The 23,220-nt window shown below is 45.6% G+C and overlaps 1 pseudogene; it reads right to left on the bottom strand.

The window, feature by feature from the left end:
- Positions 1-224: 224 nt before the first annotated feature.
- On the bottom strand, positions 225-6,966 carry LOC136479506 (putative disease resistance protein RGA1; annotated as a pseudogene).
- Positions 6,967-23,220: the final 16,254 nt, after the last annotated feature.

Genomic DNA, 23,220 nt, shown 5'->3' with positions numbered 1-23,220 from the left:
GTACTGCGCATCGAAATGCATGTTCACATTACGCTCTTGGTCTACCCTTTTGTTGCTGCGGTGCAGTCAATCCATTGATCCGGCAACGAGTACATGCGAACCCTTGTGCTTCAGTCCATTGGTTCGAAGGTGCCGCTACCCTTGTGGCTTCACTGCAGTGCAGGCACGCTCCACGCAACCAGAAAATCAAGTGATCATAGGCGTGCCACCTGCATATACTCAGACTAAGCTCCTGACGTGTCATCCTGCCTGGTCAGAACAATCTGTGTACATGCAGGATACACTGCTGCTTCGGTCCACTGATCTGATGGGGAAGCGATGCCGTTGGCTTCACGGCAGTGCAGGCAGGCTTCATCAAGCCAGCGACTGAAGTGACGATAGGCGTTGCAGCTGCACATGTTGATAAAATACGTTACACGGCATGAAATGGTAAACATCTCGCAGGGGGGATAGCCCCAATATGTTATACTACTCCAAGAAGAAATTAATGAAATAGTAGGAGATATTGTCAGGATGGAGGCAAGCAGTTATCTTGTGCAGCCAAATTTACCGGAAGCGTAGGCAGAGGGGCAGACGTTTGTCCGCATTTGTGCGTCGTTCTACCAGCCACTCTTCTTCAATCGGACATATTTTATTGTAAGGAAACCACGTCCGGCGGCTGCGTGCTGCACAAGTTACAGAGATTGGAATTGAGACGAGGGAACCAAGAAAACAGACCAAGCCAAACACGGTATCTGGAAATAAAAGTATATCGGATGAAGCACCTTGAGCAATTGCAGAGCGACTGATATTTGTCTCAAAGCGGAAAGGATCTCTTCTGTAGAGCACATACCACTTCCTTGGACTGTCTGCATCATCTGCATAGGCTTTGACTTGCTGGATATGGCTGAACTTGTGCCACTCAGGACCAGATTTCCCTGCTGCTATGGCAGTGAGCAGCGATAAGGAACAATCTAGCTGCAAATACCTTGGGTTCACATCCTGCAGATACTTAGGGACTGTTTCCACGACATAATCCTCCAAAGTAAGTCTCTGTAGTGAATGCATGCCCTCCAATACCTTCATCTTTGGGCACTCGACGATGACGAGGTTCTGCAGTTTCGGTAGATTACTGATCCTCTGCTGGTGAGTGTTTCTGAACACCTGGAGGTGGACAACAGAAGCAAAGTTCTCCAAAGAGCTTAGATGCCGGACATCATATATGTATAATTCCTTCAAAGCCTTTGCGTGGAAGGCAAGCCCAGGTGGCACACGCCTCAACTTGCACATTTTGAGTGTAAACTCCTCCAAGAGTGGCATGGCTTTCACTTGTTCCTCCCACACCCATTCCTCACATTCCACCATTCCCTCAAAGTACAGCTTCTGCAATCTAGGAAATGCAACACCTACCTGATTGTTTGGTTGTAGGAATTCAGGCCCAACACACTTGATTGCCTGGGCACGGACAATCTGCAGATGCTCCAAGCAGGGGAGCTGACTCAAGCTACTAGGAAGCTCTGTGCAGCAGGACAAGTCCTCCATCATTAGAATCCTCAAGCTCTGAAGGGGCGTAACTGCTTTCGTCATCATCCAACCTGGGAGCCGCTCACCAAAATACCCTTTGATTGTAAGGTATTCTAAGCCACGCGGAGGGCAGAGCTCATCAAATACCTCCTCGATTTGTCTCTTCTCTTTCTCTGAGATCCCTTCCAACGTGCCATCATCTCCAAACCTACTGGTGCAATTCAGTGACAGATATCTTAGGCGATTCTTTTCACCAAGTTTGGCCTTCATAGCCATTGAGGAAGAAGCTACATTCTCCAAGAAACTGATCCTAAGTTCCATCAGCTGGGAGAGAGGCCCTAGTTCCTCCAAACTACAGTGATCACAGTCCATGTGGGCTGGAAATCGATATAATTTCCTCAAAGAAGTTAGGCCACTAAATTCCCTTGGTATAACACTTACATTTTTCTGGTCAAGTCTGAGAAACCTCAAGTCTTGTAGCAATCCAATGCTACTAGGAAGATTAGCCAAACTCTGACATCCAGAAAGGCTAATGTACTGCAAGAATTTCAACTTGCCTATGTCTTCTGGTAACTTGGATGTATTACAGTTTTGTATTGACAAATACCTCAAATGTTTCAGCTGATACAAAGATTCGGCTATTGCATCAATATTTACACTGTCCAAATGTAGTGTTCGAAGACTTGAAAGAGAAACAAACGAATCACCTGGCTTAATCTTTATATTACCAACTAAAATTAGTGTTCTCAGTGATGTCTGTGTTTGGAGAGAACACCACTCCAAATCATGTTGTTCTGATCCTTTGCTTTTGAGAGATAATCGAAAAAACTTTTGTGATTTAAGTTTGTCAATACCAATTGTACTCTTGTGAGCTATGAGTGCTTCATCTCTGAACACGCTATGAGCAAATGACCGAACAACATCATGCATGTTGCAAACCCTCTGATCAACATATCTTATATTTGGCTCAATAAGGTTCCGCTGTATTAACTGATCACAGTATTCCCTTCCTATTTCTTCTAGGTCACGTGAAGTTCCATGAACAAATCCTTCACTAATCCACATGCCAACAATGTCATGAACAAAAAACAATGTGCCCCTCGGAAGGAGGGAATAGTGCAAAAAGCAAGGCTTCAAACAAGGCTGCAGATCTTCATAGCTAAGATATACTGCATAATTTAGCTCTTTAGGCATTTGTGATACTGACCATAGAGAATCATCTAAGACATTTTGCCAGTCGGTTCGTCTTATCCTTTTCTGACGCAGGAGACCTCCCATTACTTTGACCCCAACAGGCAAACCATCACATTTTTCAACAAGTCTCATTCCAATATCCTTTAGTATTTCAACCTGGCGCTCATCATTTACGTCTGTAACAACCTGCAAGAATTTTAGGCTAATTAGACAAACAATAATTTATTGTGCAGTGTCGTGATATCCTGTCAATGCAAAACACATCAAGAAAGAAACCTATGCGGTCTCTAGCACATAATTTTTGGTCAGCCTTGTTTATATTATACTTTATGCATGTGCAACTAAGTAAAAAGAAAGAAAAAAGGCATGAATGTTGCTTCGGAGACAATACCAACAAAATATTCACTAGCAATGTTCATGATGAATTTCTACTTCTTTGCTCCTATCACCTTTGGAAGTACGGCCTTTCCTAATCTTTAGCAAAATCAGCACTATTATTCAGCTAATACAACATTGTGTGCATTGTAGCTGCCACTACGTCAATTCTGAGCCCACTGGAATGATTCACTACCAATCAATATAAATTCTGTATAATAAAGCTACAGTGCTCAAGAAACACATAACTCAATAAATATGGAAAAATATTCATTACAAGGGGCGCATTAAGGTATGGCCAAGCAAAAATATTACAAAATATTTATTTCAATTACAAGTGACAGCATGTAATCTCCCAGTGCATGACTATACAAATAAACAGTTGAAAGCAGCAATAGTCTATTAATATTCTAAGTGGTACTAGTTCTATTGGTAGTTTCTGGGCCCACTCTTCATTAAATTTCACCCAATAGGCACATCCAGTTTAGTACAAAGAGTTTTGCGTTGGTATATGTGGGTTCTTTGCTATAGCACGCTTCCACTCGGTTCACGTTGAAAAATCAATATTAAAAATGTTGTTGTAGACAATTTCATATGCGATGCCTTCTCACGTATACTTCCAGTCATATGATAGTTGGTACAGTGGAGAATAATATATTTTTATAGAGTAAATTACACCCATGGCACCTAAACTACCGTGTCTTCTGTCATATCACTAAATATAAAATTGCACATTTAGATCCTTAAACTATTTAGTACCCCAGTTCCGTACGGCTGCGCAGCCACAGCGGCTACGCGGCCACAACGGTTGCTCACATTCGTGCTTGTGCAGCGGTGGCGGCAGCTCGCTTGTGCAGCCGCGGCCATGGCTCACGCTCTTGCGCTCCCCGGCAGCAGTGGCGGCATTGTCAGCGAGATGAACTCATGTAGCATTTCTAATGTGGAAGAAGATATTTTTTAAAAAATAGTCCCTCATGAAATTTGTTAATATTTGTCCAATTTATGTATCTGGGTGATTTTGTATATAACCCCCGCTAATATTTTATTTTCAAGCAAGCGAGTCTTTTCTCTGCACGAATATGAGGCCCAAACAAAGTTTAAAGACCGGAATGACATACTTTTTATGTTTGGCAACCGGGATGACACAACTCACAAGTTGGAGGACCAACCATGGAGTTTACTCATCAAAATATTATTTCTAGCCTTAGAATATGTAACACGATGCCATCCACATCCAAACCGACCTAGACCTTTTCCATTCCTCAACATGGCATGCCATGGTGGAACAGTATCCATGTGTTTGGATGCAAGGACAAGCAGGGACGAGACAAGATGGCTCCAGGATGAGTGGTGTTTGTTTGGGAGGCTACAAGGGGCGAGGACATCCCACTTGGGAATATTCCCGTGAGACGCGGGTTGCCCAGTCCCCAGATATTTGATGGACGGGGGTCACCCAAGGTGGGACGAGCCCGCTTGCTGGCTAGGAAGAAAAGGAGAGGAGGTGCACGTAGGGGCAGTCGACCAAGAAGAGGAGCGCCGGGGGCCACCGTAGCGCAAGCTCGGGGGGCCACTGCCACGCGTGACCTTGAGGGGCCGTCGCCGCGCGCGAGCTTGGGAGGCCACCGTCGTGCAACCTCTGAAGAGCCACTGCGTGCGAGCTTGGGGGCTGCATGAAGCAGCAGGCGTGGGGCGTGGCTGATCTGACCAGGAGGAGGTGTAGGAGAGGAGGAAGAAAAAGAAAGAATAAAAACTGCCAAATGGGCCCCACATGTCAGTAGCGGATCCCACTTTTTCTGTCTAAGACCAAACAGAAAACGGGTTGATCCCATCCCTCCTCAACCAGAAAAGAAATAGGGTTGTCGCATCCCACAAACCAGAGACAAGACCATCCCACCCCACCTTATCTCCCAACCAAATGCTCTCTATATGTCTCATAATATCTCTACAAGTGGATCCTTCCCATGGGAACCACACATATATGTTGGCCTTTGGCCCACCGTCTCGGTTCCCCCTCCCTCCCTCCCTCTCTCTCTCTCTCTCTTTGTTTCTCTCTTCTCGCTCCGATATTGTGCAGCAGCCCAATATGTGTGACATACATACCCTCGCGTTGGACTACTGGTCAATACCGAACCACAAATGGATCAATTGTGGCCTGCCACATAAGGATGTACAGTGTGTTAGGGCCCATTTAGAACTGGATGATAGCACGTGACAAGTCTGTCCTTATGATATTCTAGTACAAGTGTGGGGGGCATGAAAGTAGCATTATAAGAGCTTGGGACTTACATTACATCCAAAGACAATTTCGCTAACCTCACAGTGCATGCATTTTGAGAGTCTAGGGACCCAGATGACATCATACATAATAAGTTTGAAAACTGTTTTTTTATTTTACTCTAAAAAGCATAGTGCTAAACAGACTTATTATGGTTGCCTTAGTTTGTGAATTATATGTAGTTGCTAATTGGCCATGTGGAATTGCCTACGCTACCGCCCATGACAAATCCAATCGAACCTACAGATCTCAAGTTCTTTTAAAAAATGAGGAAGTGTAATACAATGTCCAAATTTTAATTGCTTTAACAAAAAAATTGTGAATACCTGCCCTATGTGGAGTCTGCATGACTGCATATGCAGGATGTTACAATACTAACATATGGAAGTATGTCATTTTGTTTCTTTATAATATATTTCGAAGGTCACCACCGTAGAACTAGATGTTGAAACAAATAAGAAAAATAGAAGTTGTTGCCCGGACAGGAAATCTAGTTCCCACTACTAAGATAGAAGCAAAACTAAAGTGATGCAGCTAGAAAAAAATGCATAATTAAAGAAAAGTAATTAATCTATGGATTAACTTGTACCTGCTTCTTTAGCAGCAACCATGCATCTTCAAGCTCAAGTTTGTCAATACGATGGTAGGGCTCCTCAGCTTTCATCTGACGTGCCACTATGTCATGCCTTGTGGTGACCAGCACACGGCTACCTTGAGCTAGCATGGCATTGACAAAGGGAGTTCTAAGCACACCTTCCCATATATTGTAGTCCCAGACATCATCCATTATTAATAAGGTTTTGTGTCCCTTCAAAGCTTCTATTAGAGTCTGTTCCAGTGCCACCTTCGAATTTCCACAAGCATGGTGGTTTCCACCAGCTTCGATAATAACTCTCCTTAACATTTCAGTATTGTTGAAGTCATGGTTGACACTCAACCATATTTTCTTCGTGAACTCATGTTTTATTTTGAGCAAGGGTGGTTTTACCAATCCCACCAATTTCCACAATGGAGAAAATGATTATTTTGTTGGATTTGTCGTCGTCAGTTGGATACGTCTTTGTTAGCATCTCTACTAGATTTGTTGTGTCCTCTTCGATCTTCTCACCAACCAAACCAGATTCGTGAAGCCCCCCTGATGTCTCACGGGTACCAGAAGGATAGGATACCACGTTTCTTCCACGGTCCTCATAAGTACCAAGGTTCATGAAGTTGAATGATGCACCACGTGACTTGAAGTCATCTAGCTTCTTGTTAAGGTTCTTGATGCGGCTTCCAATGTCGTGGGCATGTAGGGGATTCCGTATGCAGAAGAGCAACGGGTTGAAGCATCCGGCATCATGCCTTTGGCCTCGATCCATGGCCTTGAGCTGGCACAGGTCGAGGATGTCAGTGGCATCATACATAGCATTCCTTAGCTCTATCCCCCATGTTTGGACACTTTGGTCTGTGATGTTCCTCCTATCAGCATTAGCAAGGATGTTCTTCATATCCCGAAGCTTGATGTCCATGTTATCAATCTCACCGGACACTCCAAGCAACATATGCACCTCGTCTGCCGCCATCTGCATGAGCATGTTTTGGATGTAGGACGCCAAAGCATCTAGGACACCGGTCATGATTGAGAACTTCGGTTTTTGCTGTAACAAAATGAGAACAGATATTAATTTCAACATGGCATTTTAATTTTATGCATCAAACATTCAATCATCTGCCATCTATTATTGCAGACATCGCCGCACAACTACTAACTTCTCGTTCATTCATACAACTACATGACAGTGGCAACTATATGCGCAGATCTAGCTATGCATAAGCAGCTGCAGAAACGTAACTACTACATCACAGTGGGCACTATATGTGCAGATCTAGCTACGCATAAGCAGCTGCAGAAACGTAACGGTTAAGGAACGAACCAGAGGTTGACGAGCTGAGCAATGGCCAGAAGCGGTGAGGCGGTGCCACTGTTGTTCGTTCTTGGTCGTGGAACAGGATCTATTGGTTACTGGTTAGACAGGCATCGGCATGGACATCGTCGACCTAGCCCACCTCATATTACTGCTGGATTGAGGTACGCCAGTGAGTGAAGAAATCAGGAGTAGCGAGATGGATTTAGGTTCCGATGTGAGGTTGTTGCCTGCAAGAATTGCAGTAGCTGCTTGGTGGCTTGTGTTGGGTTGGGTGTATGAGCTAGGAAGGTAATGTTGATGATTCAGGGAAGGTGGTGACTGGAGTAGGTTGTGGTAATAACACTGCAAGGTGGGCAGGAAAGTGCGTGACAGCTTCGATGGATTTGAGGACTTGGCAGAGCCTTGGATTTTCCACAGCAGAGCCTTGGATAAACAGACCAACAATGCAACTTGGCAGTGTCTGGCTCGCATGCCTCTTGTAACTGTAATGAATGACAATGGTAATGGGGTTTTTAGTACGCTACAATACAACGCTGGAGATGGCTCCTCGTATTGTATGGGTACAGATTCCTCTTTGGAGCCTCAGTAGCTAGGAAACAACGACGCGCTTCCTTCCATTGTGAGCCCCAATGTGTTTACCCATGAGAATTAACAAAGCTAGGCCACATTCTCTGCACCTCTAACTCGGGTCTAACACGAAATTAAAGCTATAGATGGGTTCACCGCGCCAATGTTGATGTGTTAGTATATATTGCAAGCTGGAAGTTAACAGTTTGATCGCCATCTGCATGTCTGGATGGACCAGCTGGTAGATGCCATGGTGCTCTACACTAGCCTGCACCTGGCTCGAATGGCTGGTAGCTTCACATGTGACTGCTTGAATTTTTTTTAATTTTAACACTTTTTGAACACTAATTTTAAATCTAACATCTTTGGTGTTTTTTTTTAAACTAACACTTTTGGCCGCGCCTATTGCCCTGGCGCGGCCAAATGTCTGGTGGCGCGGTAGAGGGCTGACGTGGCGGCGACCGGATTCGCTGACCACTGACGGGACAGGCCTGCCGCGCCACTGATCGTGGCGTGACAGCGCTGGTACCCCTGCCGCATGCATGCCTGCACGCATCTACACACACGGCAATGCAAAGTCAAATCAAAACCAGCTCCAAACCCACCTCTTTCCCTTCCCTTCAAATCATGCCAGTGCATAGCTCCCTTCTCTTCTGCGCCCTTCCCTTCAAATCATGGAATGCAACGTCAAATCTCAGTGCACTCGTCATATTCAATTGAACACCTCAGCTTGCACACGGTCGTCCATACATGTGCCATAGAACATGACGCCTGATGTGATGCAAGAGCAATGAATAGCAATGAACACGGTCAGCTTTCTCAGAATTCTTTAATAGCAATGAATAATGCAAACAGTTTTATTTGAATAATACTTTGGTGGCATCAGCAAAGAGTGAAATAAGTAATAATGTGCTCGTTATTAGGCCTTCAACTAACATTAATGTTGTGTCTACGGTTGAGTTGCTGTTTGTAAACCAGATGCACAGATCCAAAAAATTTTATCCAAACAAGCTAACTCCATGTATTCGCATCCGCTCATAACCCCAGGCCTTGTTTAGTTACCCTCCAAATTCCAAGTTTTTTCACTCTCTCTCCATCACATCAATTTTTAGCCGCTTGCATGGAGCATTAAATATAGATAAAAAAAATAACTAATTGCACAGTTTAGTTCGAAATCACGAGATGAATCTTTTGAGCTTAGTTGGTCCACGATTGAACAATATTTACCAAATAAGACGAAAGTGCTACTATTCATCGAGTTGAAATTATTCACAATCTAAACAAGGCCCCAGGTTCACAAGCCGTATCTTCTTATCGATCTCATGTCACCACTCAAGCTTATCTTGTCTCATGTCTCTCTACTGCAAGAGCCAGTGCGGCTGGAGTTAATCCCTTGATCTCTTCCCTCTCCCTAGGCAGCGCGCTTCCCTTCTTCCATCGGCGACCACTACTACAAAAATGTTTTTAGGGACGGCTCCTAACTCTTTATAGGGACGGTTTGGCCAGCCGCCCCTACCAAACCGTCTCTACAAATCATGTATTTGTAGGGGCGGTTCTCAGGCCGCCCCTACAAATCGATTTGTAGGGGCGGCTGTAGTACCAGCCGCCCAGCAATTGTTGGGAGGTGCCCAAGGCCTCCACACCTTTATTTCACGGGTTGGAGTGAGTAACCCAAGGAGGAAGAAGGTGCTACAGTTTGCTTTATATGTGGGTTATTTGTAGAGGCGGCTGGTGATAGAGCCGCCCCTACAATAGTAGCAATTAAATTTATATTTGACAAATCTTAAATTTGGATATATGTATATTTCGCATATATTTTTGGTATAGAATATAGATGCTGAAATGGATATGTCCCGATTTATTCCACATAACTTCTCTCTCTCTATCCAATTTTAGTTTCATATTAAAGAAATCCAAAATATCCAACGATAATGAATATGATGAAACTATTTAGAAAGTATGATGACATATGATTAATGACTAGTGCTATAAAATTTAATATTGAGATATAGATACTAATTTTATTTCAATGTTGACTTGATTTAGTTTATATTTGTTGTTATAAAGTTTTCGTATATCGATTCCTTATTTTATTATTTTTTCTTAAATTTTAAATATATTGATTCATTATTGTTTTTTTTGCTGTTGACTAATATTTTTGCATCCATACTTTTGTATTAGTTTCCTTATGAATGTTTTATATTTGATTGAAATAGTTATTTATTTATATTCTTTTAATTTTTTATTAGATATCCGGATGCTACCATATGAATTCAACTTTTATTTGTTTTGCATTCGTATTCCAATATTCGAATCCAGATTTATATGTGGCAAAAAAGAAATCAATGTCCAACCAACAAGTCTATCCGTTTGGCTACACTATTTCTGTCTGACCATGTGTAGTTTTGAAGTTGATTAGAATAGAATATAAAAATAAATAATTGATATAAAATCAATGTCCACGGCTCGCCGCAGTGCACTATTTCAATGTACCGCGGTAGGCCCAATAACAAGCACATTATTATCAATGTAGACACAACCTTAATGTTAGTTGAAGGCCTAATAACGAGCACATTATTACTTATTTCACTCTTTGCTGATGCCACCAAAGTATTATTCAAATAAAACTGTTTGCATTATTCATTGCTATTAAAGAATTCTGAGAAAGCTGACCGTGTTCATTGCTATTCATTGCTCTGGCATCACATCAGACGTCATGTTCTATGGCACATGTATGGACGACCGTGTGCAAGCTAAGGTGTTCAATTGTATATGACGAGTGCACTGAGATTTGACGTTGCACTGCCATGATTTAAAGGGAGGCCTTGTTTAGGCCTTGTTTAGATTGAGAAAAATTTCAACCCGATGAATAGTAGCACTTTCGTCTTATTTGGTAAATATTGTCCAATCGTGGACCAACTAAGTTCAAAAGATTCATCTCGTGATTTCCAACTAAACTGTGCAATTAGTTTTTTTTTTACCTACATTTAATGCTCCATGCAAGTGGCTAAAAATTGATGTGATGGAGAGAGAGTGAAAAAACTTGGAATTTTGGGGTAATCTAAACAAGGCCTTAGTTCGCGAAATTTGGATTTTGGGGCTACTGTAGCACCTTCGTTTTTATTTGACAAATAGTGTCCAAACATTGACTAATTAGGCTTAAAACGTTCGTCTCGCAATTTCCCACCAAACTGTGCAATTAGTTTTTCTTTTCGTCTACATTTAATGCTCCATGCACGGGCCGCAAACATTCGATGTGACAGGTACTGTAGCAACTTTTTGGATTTTGGGGTGAACTAAACAAGGGCGGAAGGGAAGGGCGTAGAAGGGAATGGAGCTATGCACTGCCATGATTTGAAGGGAAGGGAAGAGAGCTGGGTTTGATTGGACTTTGCATTGCCGTGTGTGCAGGTGCGTGCAGGCATGCATGCGGTAGGGGTACCGGCGCTGCCGCGCCACGGATCATGGCACGGCGGTGGCGCGGCAGACCCTGTCCTGTCAGTGGTCAGCGAATCCGGTTGTCGCCACGTCAGTCCTCTGCCGCGTCACCATGCATGGCGCGGTATAGGCATTTGGCCGCGCCAGGGCAATAGACACGGCCAAAAATGTTAGTTTAAAAAAAACCCGATGGTATTAGATTTAAAAATAGTTTTCAAACAGTGTTAAAATAAATAAAAAATCGACTGCTTCGGGTGCAGATACCATGCCAGTGAGGACACCGACGGGTTGCGTTAACAAATGAACATTAGGGTGCCAAGTGTATTATATTGTCACGCTGCGCTGACACTATGACATGACACGCGGTTAGGTCAGTCCAGCCGACGAGCCGAACTATTCTAGTTTTCTTGCGCGGGCTCGTAATCGTAGGTGCAGTGCAGATCGATCACATAGATTCAGATTCATGACCAGCCGGTGACGACAGAAAATTCAGTCGAGAGTGACCAATACTCATTAGTTAGCCACCGGAAACAACCAATGGAGGGCACATGGCCTTTCAAAGCTAAACGGGGACTACCTGCGGAGATACAAGATGATGCACTACTAGAAATAGAGTCTTTACCAAGTGTCAAAAATCGGGCACTCGGCAAAGACTTTCTTTGCCGAGTGTCACACTCGGCAAAGACGAGTGCCGGGCACTCGGTAAAAAAGGGCACTCGGCAAAGGACTTATTTGCCGAGTGCGAGACTCTTGGCAAAAGCGCGGCACTCGGCATCGGCTGCCCCGCGTAATGGTGTTCAGCCATGTGCTTCTTTGCCGAGTGCCTGCTGTTAGGCACTCGGCAAAGATTTAATTTTTTTTTTGGAATTTCTTTGCCGAGTGTCCCATATCTGGCACTCGGCAAAGATTTAAATTTTTTCTCGGAATTTCTTTGCCGAGTTTTCCAAATCTGGCACTCGGCAAAGATTTTTTTTTTGAAAAATACTTTGCCGAGTGTCCCTGACACGGCGCTCGGCAAAGAATTTTTTTTTCGAAATGGGCACTCGGCAAAGATTTATTTTTGTTTTGGCCTCCAAATTTTTTGTGCAGCCCTTTTAAGATACCAGGAACTCCTAGTTAGAATTTGGGGATTCTTTTGTGGCTTTTTGATATATTTAGTTACTTTATTTCGTTTACTTGAATTTTTTCGAAAAATATAAAATTGCACTGCACGTGGTACGAATAATGGAATTTAATGATTCAAAAAATGATAGTCATGTTACTGAGTGTAGTGTGAGGCCGTATCCAGGAACGGACCTGAAATTTCGAACATCTTGTTGACGAAACATGACCGCGAACTTGCGTGCGAAGTGTTTTTAAATTCTATAAAAAGGAAAAGAAGTCCGAAATCATGAAACTTGTTGAGATGTCGTGATATCGTATGTGGAGGCTATGGTAAAAATTTGAGAAGGTTTGGTGCACGTTGTCACGTACGATGCTTACAAACCAGGACATCTCCACATGTGACACGTACGATGCTTACAAACCAGGACATCTCCACATGTGATATCTGATATCACATGTGGAGATGTCCTGGTTTGTAAGCATTGTACGTGACAATGTGCACCAAACCTTCTCAAATTTTTACCATAGCCTCCACATACGATATCACGACATCTCAACAAGTTTCATGATTTTTGGACTTTGTTTCCTTTTTATAAAATTTAAAAACACTTCGCACGCAAGTTCGCGGTCATGTTTCGTGAACAAGATGTTCGAAATTTTGGGTCCGTTCCTAGATACGGCCTCACACTACACTCAGTAACATGACTATCATTTTTTGAATCATTAAATTCCATTATTCGTACCACGTGCAGTTCAATTTTATATTTTTCGAAAAAAATCAAGTAAACGAAATAAAGTAACTAAATATATCAAAAAGCCAAAAAAAATCCCCAAATTCTAACTAGGAGTTCCTGGTACCTTAAAAGAGTAGCACAAAAAATTTGGAGGCCAAAACAAAAAAAAATCTTTGTCGAGTGCTGGGGCGTGGCACTCGGCAAAGGGGGTCTTTGCCGAGTGCCCCTGTGAAGGCACTCGGCAAAGAAGGTTTTGAATTTTTTTAAAAAAAATTCCTCTTTGCCGAGTGCCTTCACAGGGGCACTCGGCAAAGACATTTTGAAGAAAAAAAATCGCTGCCGAGCGCCGTGTCAGGGACACCCGGCAAAGTATTTTTCAAAAAAAAATTCTTTGCCGAGTGCCAGATCTGGGACACTCGGCAAAGAAAATATTTTTTTAAAAAAAAACCTTTGCCGAGTGCCAGATCGGGGGCACTCGGCAAAGGGAGGATTTTACCCCTGGGCCGGCCACGCACCCCGTAGACACGCATGCGCCCCTGCCCGCTCACCCGCGTCGCCACCGCCCGCCCGCGCCGCCCGAGCAACCGGCCGCCCGTGCTTCCGGCGCCCTTCCCCTGGCCGGCCCGCGCTGCCCGCGCCCTGCCCCTGGCCGGCCCTGTCCCCGGCCGCGCCGGCCCTGCCCTCGGCCGCGCCCTACCCCCGGCCGCGTCGGCCCCGCCCCCGGCCGCGCCCCGTGGACCGCCCACCCTGACGCCGCTTGTGCCCGACCTCGTTCCCGACTTCGACAACCCCGACCCGACCCCGACGCCGCCCGCCCCTACCCCCGACGCCTGTCAGGTATGTCATCTCTCTTGTTGTCGTGGTAGTGATAGTTGTAGTAGTATTAGTTATACTAGTAGTGCTAGTGGTAGTAGTAGTATTAGAAGTAGTGGTAGTAGTAGTCAACTAGTGGTAGTAGTAGTAGTAGAAGTAGTGGTAGTAGTAGTAGAAGTAGTGGTAGTAGTTGTAGCAATAGTGGTAGTAGTAGTAGTAGAACTAGTGGTAGTAGTAGTAGCAATAGTGGAAGTAGTAGTAGAAGTAGTGGTACTACTTGGATATATTATTCTGCATGGATTGATATCCAAACTACATGGCTTCTCTTGAGTCATATGTGCTTGTCGTCCATCGTGCCGCTGTTTTTTGCAGGTTTTGGAAACCTCACCGTGCAGGGGAGGTTCTGCCGAATTTTTTTTAAATGACAGTATTTTGTTCCATTTTTGTAGAGAAGAGCCCGTCGGAGCCGAGTCCGAGTTCCCATCGCCATGTCGGCCTGCCTGCACCGCGTCACCTCGCCACTGCACCGACCCGCCACGGCCCCGCAAGCCTGACTCCGCCGCCACCCTAGGTATAACCCCTCTTTCCGTATCATGGTCGTAGATCGCGTAACCCAGTTAGGCATCTCCCGTTTTAAAGAGATACGGTTGGAGGTATGCAGATCTTTGCATATCTATGATCGTATCTGTTTCGGATTGTCCACGTTTTTTGGACAGCCCGCAGATGCGTAGATGGGTTAGTTTCCATGGTCTGCTCTGGTCCGAGACAGAGTTTCGGCATCACCTCCCTGTTGTTCTCCTGATACGCACTCTTCTTTGGCAGGACGTGTATTTGGAGAACAGCGGGGAGGTGCTGCCAAAATTCTGTCTTGAACCGGAGTAGAGCATGGAAACTAACCTTATCTACGCATCCGCGGGTGGGATTAGGACCTATCCTCACCTATTAGACAGTAGGAACACCATGTAGATGCAATTGATGGTTACATTACTCGCTGATACATATGTTAGAGAATGGATGACCATCAGTGGATGTACACGGGCTGGAGAAGTCAGAGTGATTACACCACGGAATGGATGAACAAGACCGATGCTTTCTTGAACAGTGCATTTGGTAAGGCTGCTAAAGGACATTGCCTAGTTTTGTGTCTCTGCAGCAAATGTGGAAATAGGAGAAGGGTAAACAAGGTAGATATGGGTAAACATCTTGTGAAGATTGGATTCACGCCGGACTACACCCGGTGGATCCAATATGGTGAAGCCCATCGTATGAGAGAGGAGGTGGTGAAACCACGGGTGGAGGCTTTTGATGCTGATGCTGGGGTAGCAGACATGTTAGATGACTTTCACCATGGATAGTTCGATGAGGGACGTGAGAAGGAGGAGATGGAGGCAGCCACACAGGCGTTCTACGACATGATGTACTCGGCACAGAAACCCCTTCACGATCGGTCAATGGTGTCTCAACTGGATGCCATTGGACGCTTAATGGGGTTGAAGTCCGAGTTAAACTTGAGTCGACCTGGCTTCGATAAGATGTTGGCCGTGATTAGCACCCTGCTTCCGAAGGGCCCCATTCTGCCAAAGAGCATGTACGAGTCACAGAAACTCATTCGTGCACTTAAGATGCCGTATGAGTAGATACATGCTTGTCCGAAGGGGTGCGTCCTATTTAGGAAAGAACACGAGCATGCAAAGTTCTATCCAAAGTGTAAATCCTCCAGGTACCTGGAGGTAGACTCTGATGATGGCCAGAAGAGGCAACTTACGATCCCCGTGAAAATCCTACGGTACCTTCCGTTCCTACCAAGGATCCAATGGCTATACATGACCGAGGAATCCGCGAAACAGATGACATGGCACAAAAATGGCAAATGATACAATCCAGACAAGATGGTACATCCATCCGATGGTGAAGCTTGGATCCGCTTTAATGACAAACATCGTGACAAAGTAGATGAGGCTCGTAATGTACGTGTCGCGCTGGCAACAGATGTATTCAATCCTTATGGAATGATGGCTGCCCCATACACATGTTGGCCCGTCTTCGTTATCCCCCTTAATCTCCCCCCCGGTGTCTCCTTTCAACGACATAATGTATTCTTGTCGTTGATAATTCCTGGACACCCAGGGAGTAATATGGGTGTGTTCATGGAGCCCGTGTTTGATGAATTGGTCCGTGCTTGGGACGGAGGGGTATGGACATACGATCGAGCTACAAAGACAACCTTCAAAATGCACGTTTGGTACCACTACTCCCTGCATGACTTCCTAGCGTATGGGATATTCTACGCCTGGTGTGTTCAGGGGAAGTTCCCATGCCCAATATGCAAGGAAGGTGTGAGGTTCATTTGGTTGTAGAAGGGTGGCAAGTATTCATCGTTCGACATACATCGTCAATTCCTACCTCTTGACCATCCATTCAGACAAGACATCAAGAACTTTACAAAAAGTGTCAAAGTGACAAACCCTGTACCGTGGATGATGACTGGTGCCGAGGTTCATGCTCAGATAGATGCTCTCGTGCCTAATGAAGAAGGTGGTTTTGTGGGATATGGTGAGCAACATATGTGAACTCATATCTCGGGCATGACGAGGCTCCCCTATTTCGATGACCTTCTTCTGCCACATAACATTGATGTAATGCACACTGAAAAGAATGTCGCTGAGGCACTTTGGCCAACACTCATGGACACTGAAAAGTCTAAGGACAACCCTAAGGCTAGAGTGGACCGGGCAACGTTGTGCGATAGACCAAATCAAGAGATGCAGCCTCCTAGTCGTGGTAAGACCTGGAGAAGGCCTAAGGCCGATTTCATCTTGAAAAAGGACCAAAGGAGGAAAGTACTTGAATGGATCAAGACGCTAATGTTCCCTGATGGGTATGCAGTGAATCTAAAGAGGGGAGTGAACTTAGGCACTCTGCGAGTAAACGGGATGAAGAGTCATGACTACCACATATGGATTGAGTGGCTTTTCCGGCGATGGTTCGAGGCTATGTCCCGGAGCATGTCTGGCAAGTGCTGGCAGAGTTGAGCTACTTATTCCGCCAGCTTTGTGCCAAGGAGCTCTCTCGGACCATCATTGATGACTTGGAAATAGCGGCACCCATGTTACTATGTAAGTAGGAGAAGATCTTTCCACCTGGCTTCTTCTTGCCGATGCAGCATTTGATTGTGCACCTCCCGTATGAGGCACGGATGGGGGGCCCGTGCAGAACCGTTGCTGCTATCCAATCGAGAGATGTCTAAAGACTCTTCGCAAAAAATGTAGAAATAAAGCCAAAATTGAGGCTTCCGTTGCAGAGGCATACATTATAGAGGAGGTGTTGAACTTCTTAGAGAAATACTACACTGAGAAACTTCCTAGCGCTTATAATCCACCCCCTCGTTACAATGCTGGCGAAAATGAATCGAACCTCAGCCTTTTCCAAGGGCAACTCGGAAGCGCAAGTGCATCGACCACTAAGCAATTGAAAAATGAAGAGTGGCGCAGTATCATGCTATATGTGTTGACCAACCTTGTCGAGGTGAAACCGTTCATTGGTAAGTTCTGAACGAACTTGTTTCATTTCGCCGTATGTCCTTGTTTCTTCGTCCAACCCCCTTGTTTCTCATTGGTACAGGGAATTTCTTCGTCAATCCTGGCATGGATCAAGGCAACCTACCCCGCAAGAAAATGATACCCTTCTTTCACAGGGTGCGGGACCAGGGAGCCCCGATTTCATTTGTTGGTTCAAACAGAAAGCCCAAACTGATGCGCCTATAAGTGATGAGCTGAGACAGGTTGCAAACGGTTGTGCCGTTAGGGTCAAGTCATTTACCGGTTATGACATGAATGGATATCGTTTTCACACAGCAAGCTACGAGCAGAGTCGGCCCAATCGATAAACCACAAACAACGGAGTTATTACGCCCGGCACTGATGGACTCGACTATTATGGAAGAATTGAAGAAATCTACGAACTATCATTTTATGGTTCCAAACCTCTTACTCCTGTCATATTCAAATGCCACTGGTTTCATCCTGGTCTAACGAGATGGACCCCTAAGCTTGGGCTAGTCGACATTCGACAGGATTCCGTCTATCCAGGAAAAGATGTCTACATTGTGGCTCAACAGGCCATCTAGGTTTATTATACGTCATACGCGTGCAAAGACGCCGAGCATCTTAAGGGTTGGTCTATTGTGCACAAGGTATCGCCACATGGTAAACTACCTGTCCCAAACGATGAAGATTACAACTTCAACCCAAACACATATGATGGAGAGTTCTATCAAGAAGAGAGGCTACAAGGGAGGTTTGACATAGACTTAACCGAAGAGATAAGAATGGAAGTAGACAATGAAAGGGATGATGACGAGGATGCTGGAGACGAGGTGCGAAATCTGAAGGACATACAAATGCTTGAGCGATTACGTTTAGGCAATGACAATGAAGACAACATTCCTCCTTTGGATAGTGTTGATGAGTTAAACAATGTTGATAGTGATGACGAGACCTATGATCCAGCTAATCTCAATCATGAAGATTATTTCTAATACATGTAATACTATGTTTTTTGTAATTATGTTTTGTTCATTTTTGCATATATTTCTAATACATGTATTACTATGTTTTTTGTAATTATGTTTTGTTCATTTTTGCACCTATTTCTAATTATGTCTTGTTTTCCTTTTTTATTGCAGGTGATTCAACAAAGATGGCGGGCAACCATCATAGGTCCGTGAACTCGATTTACCAAAGACCACTCCGGCTGCAGGAGGGGGCGGCGGAGGGATCGGACAGGAGGAGGAGGAGGACCGCTAGCCGTAGGAGGGGGCCGTCTCCTCCCACGCCGCGTGAGGAGGACCGCCAGCCGCAGGAGGAGGTGGCACCCGTGGATGAGTCGGACGAGGAGCTGGTTCGGTAGACGGAGGAGGAGGAGGAGGAGGGGAGGCGGTAGGCACGGGTTCTGCTTCCTCCGACTCCTCTTCGAGTGTCTACTTGCGAGGTCCCGCGAGCCTCCCACAGGTTCTGCTTCCTCACCAACACCCAGTGATTCGCCCCGAAGGGCAAAAGTAAGTAACTATATATGTTATCACCACTACTTCATATGATATGATGAAAAAAACTAATAATTTTTCTTAATCACTTGTGCAGGAACTGGGTGGTTGTGTCGGGTGGTAGCGCACGGCTAGTCAACGGCATCGTGGGTCTTCTGTGCAGGCAACACTTCCCCAGCATTGTCACGTACGCATCGATGACGAAGCCGGCCTACTCGTTTGACCACTACGCCGTCGCCCCCGATGCGGAGTACCCCAACAAGGCGGTGCGGGTGAAGGTAGAGTTTAGGGTAATTCTCCCTCGCACAACATTGCTCAATACGTCGCATTCATTGGACTTTTCTTGAAATAATGAATGGATACATCGCTTTTGTATGCAGACTTATTATAGACGCGAGGAGGGATTTGAGGCCAGGGCGGAGCAGGTGACTACCAAAGCCTGTAAAAAACTTGTCACCGACATGCATCACGAGGTGCGCATCCAGGCCATCGTAACCTACTACGGGTCGAAGCTTGAAGAGAGGAAAACCAAGAAAGACGCAAGAGAGATGCAGCTGACCCGGGAGCAGTACCTTGAGGTAAATGAAGAACATCAATATTGATTCGTTTTGAGATTAAGTTGGTTTAATTTGATATTCTTATATGTCCAATACTTGATGACGTGTAGATGATTCTCTGGTGGTGCCAAGCGTATCCCGAGTGTTGGGCGATGATGGTGGAGAGATGTTCACGGAAGAGGACCTCAAGATGCACAGGGATGCCCGGGACCGTCGTTTGCAGATGCAAGGTCCAGGACACCATCAAGGCAGCCGCAGCCTCACCGGATACAAATAAGCATGGGTACACGAGTTCATTTATCTATTGTGACGCTGAGTTCTGCCTGATTTCTAATCATCGTGCTATCTTTCTCGCAGTCGGTGTGACACAGTGGTCAGGCTTGCTCGGACTTCCAGGCATGGTGTATGGCCCATAAGGGCAAGGCGATGTCCGACGTCTCCTTCAACCTAGAGGAACCGCCCGAGGCATACACGAACCCGAGCGTCCACTCCCGCATCAGTGAGTACACTGAGGTGGTGAGGTCGCTCCATGGGTCAGACCACGATCCGAGCACCCAGGACTTCGATGGAGAGGCCATCATGAGGGCGGGGCATGGCAAGAAGCATGGGCGGTTCTGGCTTGGCGACGGTGTCATCGACATGGCCTCTACTCCCTCTCTCTCCCAGATCCGAGCACAGGGCACGAGCGAGAGCCCGGCCATTCGCACATGGCCACCTGTTGCACAGCACTAGGTCGACGCACTCGAGGTTATTCCTGTTTTACTCATCATACATTGATCTTTACACACCTTAATTAGCTTTGCATTACTGAAACATTGGAGTGAAATATTACAGGCCCGGCTGGAACAAGAAATGAGGCAACGTCTGGAGCTGGAGGCCGAGCACCAGAGGATGGCGGCCCAGCTGGAAGTGGAGCGGGCTGAGTGGGAGGCCGTGCGGGCCGAGCGGCAGGCCCAGGCGTAGAGGCTGACGGACATTACGGAGTTCCTACAAGGGCTTGGGCAACGTATGGGCTTGTCTCTGCCACCTGGGTTGTTGGTTCCACCTCCGCCTCCGCGTCTTGCAGCTGCAGCTACTCCTGTGAGTATGAAAGTTTTTTACTTTCGCTTGTGCTTTGCTTGTATGGCCTCTACCTTCCTAGATTAGCTATCCAAATAATCTTGTCTCACATGCAATCTTTTCTCCTTTATGCAGTCTCAATCTGACGGTGGTTCGAATAATCCACCTCATGCACCTCCGAATGATGGATTTGTGCCTTCACCACAGCCGCAGTGGCCGAGATGAGTGCATGTTGTATTTTTTACATTTGTTTTTCACTTGGTGATGGACTTGTGATGCACTTGTGGACTTTAATGGACTTGTGAATTTATTTGGAAGGACTTGAGCACTTATTATTATATATGTGATATATATTGTGATGGATGTGTGGATGGATGAGATATATATGTGATGAATGAGATATATATGTGATGGATGAGATATATATGTGATGGATGAGATATATATGTGATATATGTTTGTATGAATTTATTTGTGATGATGGAATGTAAAAAAAATAAAAATTGCCGTTTTGTGTCACTTTGCCGAGTGTTGCACTCGGCAAAGGACCCCGTCGCCGAGTGCCATGGTCTCAGCACTCGGCAAAGCTGGGAAAATGGGCACCGGAAAACCATTTTTCCAGCTTTGCCGAGTGCTGTGACCATGGCACTCGGCAAAGAATTTTTTTTTTAAAAAAAAATCAAACTTTGCCGAGTGCCTGACAGGGGGCACTCGGCAAAGAATTTTTTTTAAAAAAATTAAAAATCTTTGCCAAGTGCTGGACAGGGGGCACTCGGCAAAGAATTTTTTTAAAAAAATAATAAAAAATCTTTGCCGAGTGCCTGCAGGGGTGGCACTCGGCAAAGGATTTTTTTAAAAAAATACAAATCTTTGCCGAGTGCCTGCAGGGGTGACACTCGGCAAAGAATTTTTTTTTAAAAAAAATAAAAAATCTTTGCCGAGTGCCTATAGGGTTGGCGCTCGGCAAAGAATTTTTTTTTTAAAAAAAATCTTTCCTGAGTGCCTGCAGGGTTGGCACTCGGCAAAGTGACCGTCAACGGGACCGGCGCCGTGACGGTCGCTTTTCTTTGCAGAGTGTCGGCGGGGCACTCGACAAAGCCTTTGCCGAGTGCCCGATAAAAGACACTTGGCAAAGAGGGCTTTGCCGATCAATTTTTTGCCGTGTGTTCTTTGTCGAGTGCCGCACTCGGCAAAGGCTTTGCCGAGTGCAATTTGGTCTTTGTCGAGTGTCTCAGGCACTCGGCAAAGAACCTGAATCCAGTAGTGATGTGCTAGCTAGCGCTGTCGGGTTTTGATGACGATGTACTACAACGGAAAAACAAAGCAAACTCCCAGCTCATGCAAGGAGGACCCAAAACTTGTTCCGCTGTTTTCCTACAAATAATGAATTTATGAGATTTCATTTAGTCCTGTCATTACAAAAAAAAGTACAAAATTAGGTCTCTCTGAACATCTCATGCGTGTCCTCATAAGAAGTCGGCTTCGCTCAAATACCATCAAAGTGGTGGATTCGCCACACTACCTTTATGAAACACTTGTCACCTGCTGAAATGCCATTTCTATGTTTTGGTTGTCATTTAAAAAAAGTTGACATGAAGTTCCCATTTTGTCCCTAGTATGAAATCACAATCTTCTCACTGTTGTCTGTGGTCCGTCCTTGTTCGTTCCTCCGATTCCATCACGCCGCTACTGACTCCTGCATCAACCATAGCTTTGTCAGCAGCCTCGCCAGCTCCGCCGGAGCCCTATATATGCCCGTTCATCCCTAGCCCCGACGGTTGTTCGGGTGAAGGTCGATGGCTGCGCACACTGCTACACTCCCTCGGCAGTGCCGGCCTCCACCATCCCATATCGGGTTACCAGTCCTTGCTATGCCACCATGATATGCTTGGTAAACGCCACCCTAGCTCTCGTTCGCACTACCTCTTTGGCGATCACATCTCGCCAATGGTAGTCCTCCTATGTTCTCTAGTTTGTGGAGCCACCACGTCCACATGACTCCTCGCCACCACTCTTGTCCCTGCCTCCCTCGCCCTAGTGACCGAGCAAGTCTCCATCCTGATGCCTCGGTCCATGATCTGGGCAAGGCTACTCTCCGACGGCTTGACGAGTAGAGAACGAGGAGCGCGTCCTCCGTCGGCGAGCTCATGGAGGTCGGAGAATCCAGCACCTCATCCACCAGGAAGTCATCGTCGACATCTTGGCTGGTCACGGCATGACTTATCGGATGTGGAGGTGCGGGCCGAGGAGTGCATGGTGACAAGTGAGGCGAGGAAGTCGACGACGCCTATCGTGGCCTTGACACAACGCCTGTTGCGCTTGCTCTCGGCAATGATAGCCTTGATTTGCCTGAGCGCAATAGCCGCCTGTTAGAATCGGTGGTGACCACTGAGTTCTCGATTTTGGAGCTAGATTGCTCGTTAACATGAGCCTTCTCTCCCATAGGTCCCAGATCCACCGGAGCTGATAAAATTAAGGCCCATTGGCTTTGCTCAACCCAAAAGACTAGTATGATAGGTTCGACTGCCCCCACCTTATATGTTGTGCTCTTCCACCATCGATATTCGATATGGGACTAAAACCCAACAATCTCCCCCGTAGTCACACATCGGGTGCCCCCGCCATGATGTGACGCTCGAGATTTTTATCG

The sequence above is a fragment of the Miscanthus floridulus genome, chromosome 9 (assembly GCF_019320115.1).
Source record: "Miscanthus floridulus cultivar M001 chromosome 9, ASM1932011v1, whole genome shotgun sequence".
Classification (NCBI taxonomy): Eukaryota; Viridiplantae; Streptophyta; class Magnoliopsida; order Poales; family Poaceae; genus Miscanthus; species Miscanthus floridulus.
The sequence above is the reverse complement of the archived record's forward strand: the minus strand, read 5'-3'. Positions and strand labels throughout refer to the sequence as shown.